At 43.7% G+C, this 12,730-nt stretch overlaps 1 long non-coding RNA gene across 4 annotated transcripts in view; it reads right to left on the bottom strand.

Annotated features, from left to right (window-relative positions):
- Positions 1 to 3,678, bottom strand: part of LOC123090768 (uncharacterized) — a 12,171-nt gene extending 8,493 nt beyond the window's left edge. The window contains exons 1-3 of one of the 4 annotated variants that reach the window (XR_006442617.1): positions 3,389 to 3,678; positions 3,223 to 3,297; positions 834 to 927 (exon numbers count right to left, since the gene is read on the bottom strand). This is a non-coding gene — a long non-coding RNA (uncharacterized lncRNA). Of the gene's footprint in view, positions 1 to 829; positions 928 to 2,036; positions 2,094 to 3,222; positions 3,298 to 3,388 lie in introns of those variants that run through there. The other 3 variants (XR_006442615.1, XR_006442616.1, XR_006442614.1) reach the window with 3 other exon arrangements.
- Positions 3,679 to 12,730: the final 9,052 nt, after the last annotated feature.

The raw sequence follows: 12,730 nt of genomic DNA, 5'->3' as shown, positions 1-12,730 counted from the left end.
GCCCTAAGGGAGAAGAGGAGAGGAGGCAAGAGGTGGGCTGCGCCCCCTCCCCTCCCTAGTCCGAATAGGACAAGGAGAGGGGGGCGGCGCCCCCCCTTTCCTTCCCCTCTTCCTCCTCCTTCCCCCTTCTCCTACTCCAACTAGGAAAGAAGGGAGTCCTACTCCCGGTGGGAGTAGGACTCCCCCTTGGCGCGCCCTCCTTGGCCGGCCGCCCCCTCCCCCTTGGCTCCTTTATATACGGGGGCAGGGAGGCACCCTAGGACACACAAGTTGATCTACGGATCATTCCTTAGCCGTGTGCGGTGCCCCCCTCCACCATATTCCACCTCGGTCATATCGTCGCGGAGTTTAGGCGAAGCCCTGCGCCGGTGGAGCATCATCATCGTCATCACGCCGTCGTGCTGACAGAATTCATCCCCGACACTTTGCTGGATCGGAGTCCGGGGATCGTCATCGAGCTGAACGTGTGCTGAACTCGGAGGTGCCGTACGTTCGGTACTTGGATCGGTCGGATCGTGAAGACGTACGACTACATCAACCGCGTTGTCATAACGCTTCCGCTTACGGTCTACGAGGGTACGTGGACAACACTCTCCCCTCTCGTTGCTATGCCATCACCATGATCTTGCGTGTGCGTAGGAATTTTTTTGAAATTACTACGTTCCCCAACACATGTGTGAACTGAAATAGTGGAACTCAAACAAACCTTCATCAATAGATCTTTTTTGAACTATATGGTCGATTATGTACATGGTCCTCATAATGAAAACTAAAATATTGGGTTATCCTTTCCCATATCTTTTTTGAAGAAAATCATAAGCATCAACACCTACTATGTGGAAGACAAATCTCCCAGCTTGTTTATGATTCAGAATTCAACTGCATTCAGGCCAATACGAATAGCATCTCAAGGATCTAGGTAAATACCTGGAACAAAACTCAATGAAGAACCATAACATCAGTCAAAACTAAACATGGAAATTTTGAACTCACTGACTTTATGTCAGTCCGGTAGAATGCCCGTGCGTTGCTACGGGCTACAATGCATATAAATAAATCAAAAAAATAATTAAATTCTAAAGTGGAAGCTCATTTCTCCCTCCTACGTTCGAGTGTGAACGTACATCAAACGGACATCTAACAGGATCCCCAAAATTCAACCGTCTGGAGAATAGGGTATCTTCAAATCCATGCATATCCATATGTGAGGAAGAAATATGGTTATCCAGACTATCTGCCATGTTATCTCTAACACGTGCAGGCCGAACAAATTAAAAAAAACCACACCCACGATGCACCCTTCTCTTTCCCTGCCGAACCCTCACCTCCCCGCTCGTTTCCCGCCATAACGGGACATTTTTCACTGGAGCCCTCTCCATTGAAACCAGATAACGCCCATCTCACCTTCGTCATGTCGCACTCTCTTCTTCACATTGTATTTCCCCACGGACCGCCGAGGAGTCCCCCGCCAACCGCCCCGCTCTCTGTTCTGTTCCCCTCCCCATGTGTTTCTGCCGATAGGGGGGAGTTGTGCGCCACCCATGACACCCTCCGAGCCAAGAAGGTAGATCTGATGTCTCCTTAGCCATTTTCAGATTGTAACATATAGTTCTCCTCCCCATGTGTTTGTGTGGAACCAACGTCGGGAGTCAGCCGAGCGCCACCCTGGCGCTGGTTTTGGCAATGCTCCATGTGCCTAGAGATTCCGCGTGATCCACCGATGCAGTGAAGGCAGGAGCCTCCGCCATCATCGTCGACCGCCTAGGCTTAGCCCGCCAGCATCCTCCAGCGACGAAGGAGGTAACGGAGAGAGACACAGTGACCCTGGAGGTCGGGTGGATTGGATCCACCCGAGTCACCGGCCACGGTGGCAACATGGGGCCGACCTACTTTTTTTTGTAGAAGCATATATTGAGAAAAAAAAGCCCAAACAATGAAAAGGAGAATAACAATGATAATTTTCTGAGAGACCCCACTTCTTGGTGTAAGGTTTTCATCTAAGAAAAATAAATACACAACAAGAAGATGGAAGCTACCTCAAGTTATGAAAGCCCCCATATTCTTGTTAGTACTGTATATATGTCATTAGGGCCCTCGTATTGCCTTCAAGATTAAAAAAACAGATCTATACAAGAAAAGCAGATCGTTCAAAATTGCAATATCAACAAATATTACACATATGCATTACTAAGGTCTAAGGAGTATTAAAATATGAGATTTACAGGAAACAAATTGGAAAACTATTGAGATATTTCAAAAGAGAAAACATATATACAAGGGAATATATTGCTTCAATTCTCACATTTTCAGGCCTGTCACCTCCATCGTAATTATATGTGTCTTTATCTCTCTAGGACTACAGGAGAAAAATGCATATGCACACGTTAGTGGGTACCATGTTAACAAACAAAAGTTCTTTCGATTAACAATAGCAGTACCATGAATGTTGTTCCACTTCTCTACAGCGCAATGGTTGCCTGGCACTGAAAATTCTATCTCATTCTTACCTGCTGAATGGTTTCCTTTAGTTGTCGCTATTCTTTACGGATATACCGTTGCTGGCCTAACTGTCTCTCGTGAAATCACGTTAGAGCATGTGTGACTGGACTACATATTCCCTCCATCCGAAAAAGCTTGGGACAAGCTTTTTTGGATGGAGGGAGTATGTTGGACTGGAATATATGTGTGTCGGCTGGTCTGGACCTATCCGGCCGTTAGATACTTGTGGTGTGAGGAATGAAAGGAACAGTGTATACAGATGAGTAAATGTGGTACTATATAAATGCAAAGGTATCACTACTATTGTCTGTTGGTCTAGTGAGAAATGACGTAGCTCTTTTGCCACCAAATTATCCTAGAACATGCAAATACAGTACAAAAAGATGTTGGATTTGCCCGCTGAATAACAAATTCAGTTAGAATTTCATGTCGGCAGCAATCAAGATTTCTTATTGCCATTACGAAAGGACGAAGCAGAGTAGAGATAGCAGCAACTGGCCACCAAATTTTCGGACTACGATTGTTTGAGAGCACGTGGCAAAATCTTGAAGTTATTTTGGAGCTATCAAATACTGCAATCCATATGATCATATATTACATCACATAAGAATAAGATGCTACTGTAAATGATATACTTACTGAATTTAATTTATCAAGTAATCGTTCAGTCACTACAACATTATTTAGTTCTGCAAACATCTTGATTAATAGTTTACGGGATACCTTTAGAAGACTTGATGTAACCAACGTGTGACTGATCCATCCTGTCAAGTTTGTTGGGAATTCCAATAGCATGTACTGCAGGTAATCATCCGAAACAAATTCTAGAATATAAAGAGGGACAACAAAGAGTTATAGGTTGAAGTGGTATATAGTTTCAAACGATTACCTGATAAACATAGTGTCAGTCTCCAACTCTGCAATAATGACCTCTTATGCAGGAACCTACAAGAAACTGAGGGAAATACATATACAAAATCAAGCTGTACATTTGACGGTACTTGGTAAGAATGGTAAGATACAGATAATTAAAGTACATAACTTGCAAAACAATTTGTTTGCTGCATTACGATTAGAAAACACATCAATCACTGCATTTCTAAGATTGTAAACCTGAACCTCCACAGTTAGTACTCCATGACAAAGAGCAAAAGCAATGCATAGATGCATAACCAAACCACACGGGGATGCCAACATTCACCTAGAAAACCTGCTGGAAGTACAAAATCCCTGACAGCCCGGGGAATCGAAGAATTCGCCTTTTCATCTTTGACAGTGTTCATCAAAGATTCATCATGATTCTCCCAATGAACATGCATGCAGCTTAGAGTTGCCATCCAACAAATACCTGATAGTCACATCAATCAGACAATGAGAAACTCTCGCAAATATAGACTTGATAACTCTTTGCAAATTCAGTCAGGCATATCAGCAAACAAATGGACGGCTGCTATTGGATTTCAGAAGAGAAGATACCAATCTATTGCGGCCACATTCCCAAGCAGATGTGGCGTCCATGGCTGCTGAGTCATGCGACCTTTGGCCAGTATGCAACCAATTTCAGAAGAGAAGATACCAATCTGTTGTGGCCATGTTCCCAAGCTGATGTGGCGTCCATGGCTACTGTGTCATATGATCTTTGGCAAGTATGCAACCAATTAGAACTGAATGTTTCAGAGATGGTATGAATTAATTAGACTTATAACTAAATTGTTGAGATTAAACATACATTACTTCGGCCTTCAGTCCTAGCAGCTGAAACACATGAAGAAGGCAATTGATTTGCAAAAAATAAAGGGGTGATGAAGAGAACATGTAACTCACTCAAGAATTACACAACCAACACGACTCTATTACAGAGCATTATAAAAATTATTAACTTTAAAGTATGATCCGTGAGATAAAAAATAAGATAGTGTTTTTTATTCAATCGCCATATTTTGAACTGATACTTTGAAACAAACCTGTTGTGACATTTTGCTAGCAATCAGGTCACTGAAGGTGGGGCGGTGTCGGACGAAAAATAAGCAGTTTGGATTATCCACATATGAAAGTGCGTTATGTCGACTAGAGGGGGGGTGAATAGGCGATTTTTATGAATTCTTCACTAAGGAATTTGCCGGTGAGGAAATTCCTTAGCGAAGAACTATTAGCAGCGGAATAAGTACTCAGAAGTAAGCATAATAGAATACAAGCATGGTCATCATGATGAAATGAAGACAAGCACAGAGTACAGAAAGCGTAATCACAGGATAACACAAGATGAAGACAAATAGACTGAAGAAATTGAACTGAGGAAATTGAGAAAGTCTTCAGTCAAAGTCTTCAAACACAGATATGAACAAAACACTCAACACAACAATGAGGAATGGAAGGGTTGAGGAAATAGAACCAGTAGGTTGGTGAAGACAATGATTTGGTAGACCAGTTCCAACCGCTGTCTCAGTTGTACGTCTGGTTGGAGCGGCTGAGTATTTAAACTCGAGGACACGCAGTCCCGGACACCCAGTCACTGAGCACGCAGCTCAGGACACCCAGTCCTCACCGTATTCTCCTTGAACTAAGGTCACGCAGACCTCGTCCAATCACTCGTGGTAAGTCTTCAGGCGACTTCCAAACCTTCACAGACTTGGTCACTCGGCTATCCACAATTCCTCTTGGATGCTCTAGACCTTGACGCCTAACCGTCTGGAAGAAGCACAATCTTCAAAGGTAACAAGCGTCGGATCCACGCAGGATCAATTTCTTCAGTGATGCTCAATCACTTTGGGGTTTGTAGGTGTTTGGGTTTGGGATTTTCCTCACTTGATGATTTTCGCTCAAAGTCCTCAGAGGATGGGTTGCTCTCAAATGACAAGTGTCAAGTTCTCTCGGAGCAGCCAACCAGCTAGTGGTTGTAGGGGGCGGCTATTTATAGCCTAGGGAGCAGCCCGACATAAGACATAAATGCCCTTCAATGATATGACCATTAGGTGGATAAGATATTTTGGGACAGCTGGCGCGCAGCATAGCAACGGTCGGAAATTTGACTCTCAAATTCCTTAGGGCTATCATGTTCCTCACTGTGTAGGTAATTCGCACTGACGAATTCCTAACTCCTCAGTCAGAACAAATTCATCAGCGACCAGAAGAACTTCGTCTCTGTCACTAAAGAAAGTGACTGAACTGTATGAGATTTCCAAAGGCTTCACTCGAAGGGATTGGTAGGTGTAGGATTTTGAGTTGAGCATCACATGGAAATTTTTCCTTAGTATTTCCTCGACCCCCTTTAACAGTACGGTGTTTCCTATGACTCAAGAAGGAGAAAATGAAACTACGAAAACAAAAGTCTTCACGCTTCATATTCCACAAATGAATACCAAGTCTTCAAGGTCACACAAATTTCTTCACTTTTAAAGTCTTCAGAAAGTCTTCAGAATATCAAAGTCTTCAGTTGAAGAACTTCATTTTTAGGGGTCGACTTTCTCTGTGAATATCAAACTCCTCATAGACTTATAGACCTGTGTATACTCACAAACGCATTAGTCGCTTAACCTATAAGTCTTCAATACACCAAAATCACTAAGGGGCACTAGATGCACTTACAATCTCCCCCTTTTTGGTGATTGATGACAACATAGGTTAAGTTTTCAACGGGGATAAACATATGAAGTGTATACACTGATATTGAGGAATGTGATTGTAAGATATAGAAGAACTCCCCCTGAAGATGTGCATAGTGAGGAATTTGCTTTTGAGGCAATGCACATTTGAAGAGTTGAATCATGGAGATCTCCCCCTATATCTTGTAATTCATACACGCATTTGATATATAATATGAAGGATTTGAAATGCATGATGAAATATGGTGCCTGATGAGATTCAGCATGCGTGCAATGTCATTAATGAGGAATAAGCATGCAGAGCATAATGCAACAAAAGTATCAGCGCACCATCGGTTTTAAGATTACAGCTCGATCCAAATAAAAGTTTCAGAAGAACGAGAGTTGTAACTTAAAAAATTGCCCTTAATATAGACCCGCTTGAAGACTAACTCAGATTTCTCCCCCTTTGTCATCAAATGACCAAAAGGATTGAACCTGAGGACTAACGCCCCTAAAGAATTTCAAGTTGATGGAGGAGCGCCAGCGTTGTCGGGGTTGTTTGTTGTAGCAGGGCCTGCCGCAGTGTCGTCCAAATCTTCAAACTCATCAGTGTCACGCGATGAAGAATAAGAGCTGGCCACCAAGGAAGGAACTTTGACCTTCTTGAATTTCTTCGGTGGAGGTGCAGACCAGTCAAATTCTTCCTTGAGACCCATATTCTTCAGATCAGCAGCGCTGTAGACATGGGAGAGAACAGCCCAGGTGCGGTTGAAGGTTTCATGTAGGTAGTAGTGGTTCTTCTTCACTGCATTGTGTGTTGAGGTCATGTTGTGAAGAATTGAACCAAACTGACGCTTGACCCATTTATGATTGCGATCAACCTTCTGATGCAGACTGAGGAGTAACTCACGGTCAGTCATCACCCTGGGTGCTGTGGCTTGAGGATTTTGCTTGGCTGAGGTATTGGCGGCAGAGTCATGTGTGGCAGAATCGTCATTGGTAGAGTAAGATGCAGCTTTGCGAAATTGACCATGCAAAGGACGAATGCCTTCATCGATCACAGCAGCGGCCTTGCCTTTATCATCAGCTGATGAAACTGTCCGTTTGAGGACTTCAATGGGAGGCAAGTAGCTACCGTGGTTTAGAGTGTCAGCTTTGTAATTCAGTGAAGATCTTGCCCTGATGAACCTCATGATCCAAGGAGCATAGGGCTTCAGCTCGAATGGTGACATAGCAATATTGGCCAGAGTCCTCATGAAGAAATCATGGAAGTTGACGGGAACGCCATGAATGAGGTTGAAAAGCATATTCTTCATGATGCCAACGACTTCTTCATCATTTGAGTCATGGCCTTTGATAGGACTCATTGTCTTCGTCAGAATTCGATAGACAGTCCGAGGCACATAGAGTAATTCCTTGACGAGGAATTTGGTTCTTGGGGCCTGCCTTGGCTTCAATGGCTTCATCAGCACTTGCATGTAGTGATTTGAAAGTTCTGGTTCATTATAGATACAACGAGCATCATCAAGTGGAGGACTGAGTGGTAGAGCACGAAGCAATTTAGTTGCAGGTGCCTTGTAGTGAGTATTTTCAGACATCCAGTCTAATACCCAGGAGTTCACGTCTTCAGCGTCTCCGGTGATGTGCAGAGTTGCATAGAATTGAAGAATGAGTTCTTCATTCCAGTCACAGATATCAATGCAGAAATTCAGAAGTCCTGCGTCGTGAAGAACACTGAGGACTGGCTCAAAGCCGGGCAGAGACTCCATGTCCACATGAGGAATATGTGCATGATCGAAGACTTTGTCTTTGTTGAAAAGCACTGAGGAATAGAAATTGACTTGGCTGGCAGTCCAGAAACGCCTCTTCCTTATGCGAGCAGAATCATATGGATTATAATCAGTGAAGAATACATGCTCGGCAAAGAAATCTTCAGCCTTGAACTTCTGTTTGCTTGAGAATGGATTCTTTTGCTTTGGCAGAGGGGTGTCAGTGAGTTGCATCACCACCTCAGGAATCGCGAGCTCAGGTTCTTCAGGCTGAGGAATTTCTTGTTCCTCAACAGGTGCAGTCTGAGGATCAGCAGCAGCAGGTTCATCAGCACTAGTGGATGGAATTTCTTCATGCACAGAGAGAGTGGGTTGAGTTTCTTCAGAGCCCAATTGAACTGTTGGTGCAGGGGACTGAGGTATCTGTTGGAGCGGGGTGAAGAGAGGAGTATTGGGATGCTGACTTTCCCAAAAGTCATCATTCATCACAGGTGTGGTGCATCCTATATCCACATCCTCATCTTCAATTTCCTCAACACCAGCCTCTTCAGCTGTGAACTGAGGCATAGGTGAGGAAATGATTGGCGTTGAAGGGATTGCGTCCACTTCAATTTCTTCATCAATCTGCTCTAACGAAGCAGCAGAATGATGTTCTTCATCAGATCCGATGGAGATCTCATAGTCTTCTCCAAAAGGAACAAGGTCCTTTGACGGCATGGAGGAAATCGGAACAGCATCAATTGCATTTTCAAGTGAGCTGGTCATTGGCTTCATTTTCTTCGCAGCCGAAGAATTTGACACAGCTGATGCCTTCCTTTTCTTCACTGCAGCTCGCTCTGCAGCCTTTGTCTTCTTCACATCAAATGCACAAGGAAGAATTGGAGTTGGTGTAGGTGCAGATGGAGCTGAGGAATCTGGTTGATTTTCTTCAGGCGCAACTGATGCAGTTGCCCTGACTTCTTCAGTTTCTTCAGGCGCACCACTAGCGGATGCCCTGACAACTTCTTCAGCGGCTGGAATGGAATCATCAGCCCTGGAACTAGCATTTTCATCAGCATCCTGAACTTCATCAGCGGTGCTGGCATGTTCTTCAGTCGACTGAGCTGAGGCTTCAGCCTGAGGAATTTCATGTTGCATTGAGGCTGCAACATTGGTGAATTTCTTCGTCAGGTTAACGAATCTGACCTTGGCCCCTTGCCAATCAGCATAATAAGCATCGAAGTTTTTGCTGAGGTCTTGAATTTCAGTCTGGACCTTGAGAAGTTCTTCAGGTGTCATTTTGACAATGTTTTTCTTCAGGAACTTCTCCTTTTTGTATTGAGCTTTCTTGATCTCTCTTGCCTTTTCAAACTTCCATTTCTCTTCAGTGATGAAATGGGTCAGCATGTGATTTTGACCAGCGGTCAGATGGAAATCAGGCATGGGGGTGTTTGGATCCTTGTGCCAGAGATCAATATAATCGAGGATTTTCCTCGGATCCAACAGCAGTGGCATAGATGTGCCTTTGGCTCTGGCGGCCTTCACCTGTCTGTCTTTGATGATTTCTGCGAGTTCATCATCAGAAGCTTCATCATCACATGGCACATGGAATGCGACCTGTTTCTTCTTTGGACTTGGCCGAGGACCTCGTCCAGCTGTTGCTTTGGTCTTCAGCAGAGTCGGGCCAGATGATGAAATTGGTGCAGCTGAGGAACTTGCTGAGACACCAGAGGCAATCGAGAAACCAGCAGTCCTTTGACATGTAGTCAGATGCATAGGAGCTGAGGACTTTGTCGGAACTGCTGAGGACTTGGGAGGAGCAGGAGCAGTGTGAGGAATTTGCTGTGAGGGCGCTGCTGAGGAACTTGGCCGTGAGGGCGCTGATGGTGAAGCACTTGGCTTACGAGCAGGCTTCTTTGCCATGGATTTTCTCGGTTGGACCGAGGCCTCAGTAGCAGTAGCAGTGGCATAATCCTCATTGAATTTCTTCACTGCCTCCTTGGCTTGTCTTGCCAATTTGGCTGGGCGCTTAGCCCATTCTTCAGGAAAGTCCTCACCACGTTTGATGCTTGTGAGATTAGCTACTTGGCTAGGTGCCAATGGAGCTCTTGGGCACGGAGGATTGAGGGCAAATTTCTTCATGTACTTTGGAGTCACATATCTGTATTCCCTCCATTCCCTTGCCCATCTCCGTTCAATCTTCTGAATGCGCACCTTGCGCTGATTTTTGTTTTCTTTCCCAAATTTTGCTTCATCAGGTGTGCAATAGTCAGCATATATTTCCTCAGGGATTTCAAACACAGTCATAACCTCAGGTTTCTTTCCTCCTTTCTACGGCTTCTTACCGTCTGCCATATTCTTCAGTTGAGGAATTTGAACAAATGAGTTCTCTGAAGAAGTATGCAGTTTTTCTTCGAGGAACGCTGCAAATGAGTTAAGTTGATGAGAACCTAGTGATTCAGCAGCAGACATGAGTACCTGTGAACAGAGTACATGTGCGAGGAATTTGGAGAGGTCATATGCGTTCTGAGAAGGTTTTTGAAAAGAACAAGTTTTGAGGAATTTGACCAAATGAACCTTGAAGAATTTCACTAAGCGATCTTTGTCTTAGGTTCCAGAGTTGTATAGATCGAGGATTCATACAATTGAGGAATCTTGAGGAAAATCATTGCTTAGAGAAACGAATCAAGAGCATAGTTTGTTTGAGGTGTTCATATATGTGAAGATTTGAAGAATAAACTCCTTTGAAGATTTTCAGGAAAGCTTGAGAATCAAAGCGAGTAATAAAAGTAACTTTTAATTACTCAAAATGAAGAACACGACGAACTGAGAAGAACAGACGGGAAGTTCGTCAGGTTAGATCTTCCTTGCCCTAACTCGGCGGAGGAAGATAGCTACGGCGGGGGCGGAGTGAAGATTTCCGTGGTCGGCGTGAGTACGGCGGCGACGAGGTCGAGGCAGCGAAGCTCTTCCTCACCGGCGATGATGGAGTAGCGGTGGCGCTAGGGTTTGAGGAGCTCGAGCGGGAGAGAGATGGTCGAGCGGAGTAAATGAAGTGAGGAAGGGGAGAGGGGTATTTATAGACACGGTGAAAAACTGTTCGCCCGAAGATTTGGGACGAACGTGCCCCTGCCCTTTCTCCTTCACGTGACATGTGTCACCCACGTACTGTGTAGTGGAGATCATGCACGATCGTGGGTGAACAGAATAATGCATCGTGGGATGCGGAACAGTTTGAGCGGCAAAACCGAAAATTTGGATAAGATTTGTTTTAAAGTTTTGTTCGCAATTTCTTCAGCTGACAAGGACACAGTGAAGATTTTGAACGAGTTTCAAATAGAACGCACATGAAGAATTTGTGAATAGATTGGGTTGAGTATAGCATAGAGGGGGAATGGTCCGATCACATTCACTTAGCAGAAAAAAACAACTTGAAGAAATAGCTATAAGTGAATGCTGTAGAGGACATAAACTCATATATATATATATATATATATATATATATATACCTAATGAAGAAAAACAAAGGGAACAGTGAAGATTTTGCAAAGTTGAAGAATTTGAAAAACTGAAGAATTTCAAAAACTGAGGAAAAACTCAAATTGAAGATTTTCAACTTTTTGTGGTGGCGTGACCCACCGTATAAGAATGATGATTTCAGACACCGCGTACAATTGTCGTAGGGTTCTGAGAATCAAATCCTTCATTAATTTCTTCACACTTAGAGTGTTATTCTCCATTGATTGAAGAAAAATGTTTCTTCATGTGTTGCACATCTAAGTCATTAATTTTGCATAAGTGTTAGGATGTGTGTTTTTTTCAAAGAACATTCGAAGATTCTAAGATATTTAGCTCACACCGCAACTTGCTAAATCTCTTCTCATCCAAGGGCTTAGTGAAGATATCAGCTAACTGTTCTTCAGTCTTCACGTGCTCGATGGAGATGTCGCCCTTCAACACATGATCACGAAGAAAATGATGACGAATCTGAATGTGCTTTGTCTTCGAGTGCTGAACTGGGTTGTGAGCAATCTTGATGGCACTCTCATTATCACAGAGGAGAGGCACATTCTTCACGTTGACGCCATAGTCCTTGAGTGTTTGCTTCATCCAAAGCAGTTGAGCACAGCAAGAGCCAGCAGCAATATATTCAGCTTCCGCAGTGGACAGTGATACGCAGTTCTGTTTCTTCGAGGACCAACAGACCAAAGATCGTCCGAGGAAATGACAAGTGCCAGAAGTTGACTTGCGGTCCACACGATCACCAGCATAGTCAGAGTCAGAATATCCAATGAGATCAAAATCAGAGCCCTTGGGGTACCATAATCCTAGTGTTGGTGTGTGAGCTAGATATCGAAGAATATGCTTCACAGCCTTATGGTGTGATTCCTTCGGTGCAGCTTGAAATCGGGCACACATGCAAACACTAAGCATTATATCTGGCCTAGATGCACATAAGTACAATAAAGAACCAATCATGGAGTGGTATACCTTGTGATCGAAGTCAATACCATTTTCATCAGTGCATAGATTGCCTTTTGTGGGCATAGGAATTTTGACGCCTTTGCAATCTTGCATGCCGAATTTCCTCAATACATCTTTGAGGTATTTCTCCTGAGATATGAATATGCCATTGCGCTGTTGACGAATTTGAAGACCTAAGAAGAATTTCAACTCTCCCATCATAGACATTTGATATTCTTCACTCATCATATAGGCAAATTCATCACTATAACGTTGGTCAGTACAGCCAAAGATAATATCATCAACATATATTTGGCACACAAACAGTTCACCATCATAAGATTTAGTAAAGAGAGTAGGGTCGAGTGAACCGGGTGTGAAGCCATTCTTCATGAAGAATTCCTTCAATGTATCATACCACGCCCGAGGGGCTTG

The sequence above is a fragment of the Triticum aestivum genome, chromosome 4B (assembly GCF_018294505.1).
Source record: "Triticum aestivum cultivar Chinese Spring chromosome 4B, IWGSC CS RefSeq v2.1, whole genome shotgun sequence".
Taxonomy (NCBI): Eukaryota; Viridiplantae; Streptophyta; class Magnoliopsida; order Poales; family Poaceae; genus Triticum; species Triticum aestivum.
Note: the sequence above shows the minus strand (reverse complement) of the source record. Positions and strands in the feature narration are given on the sequence as shown.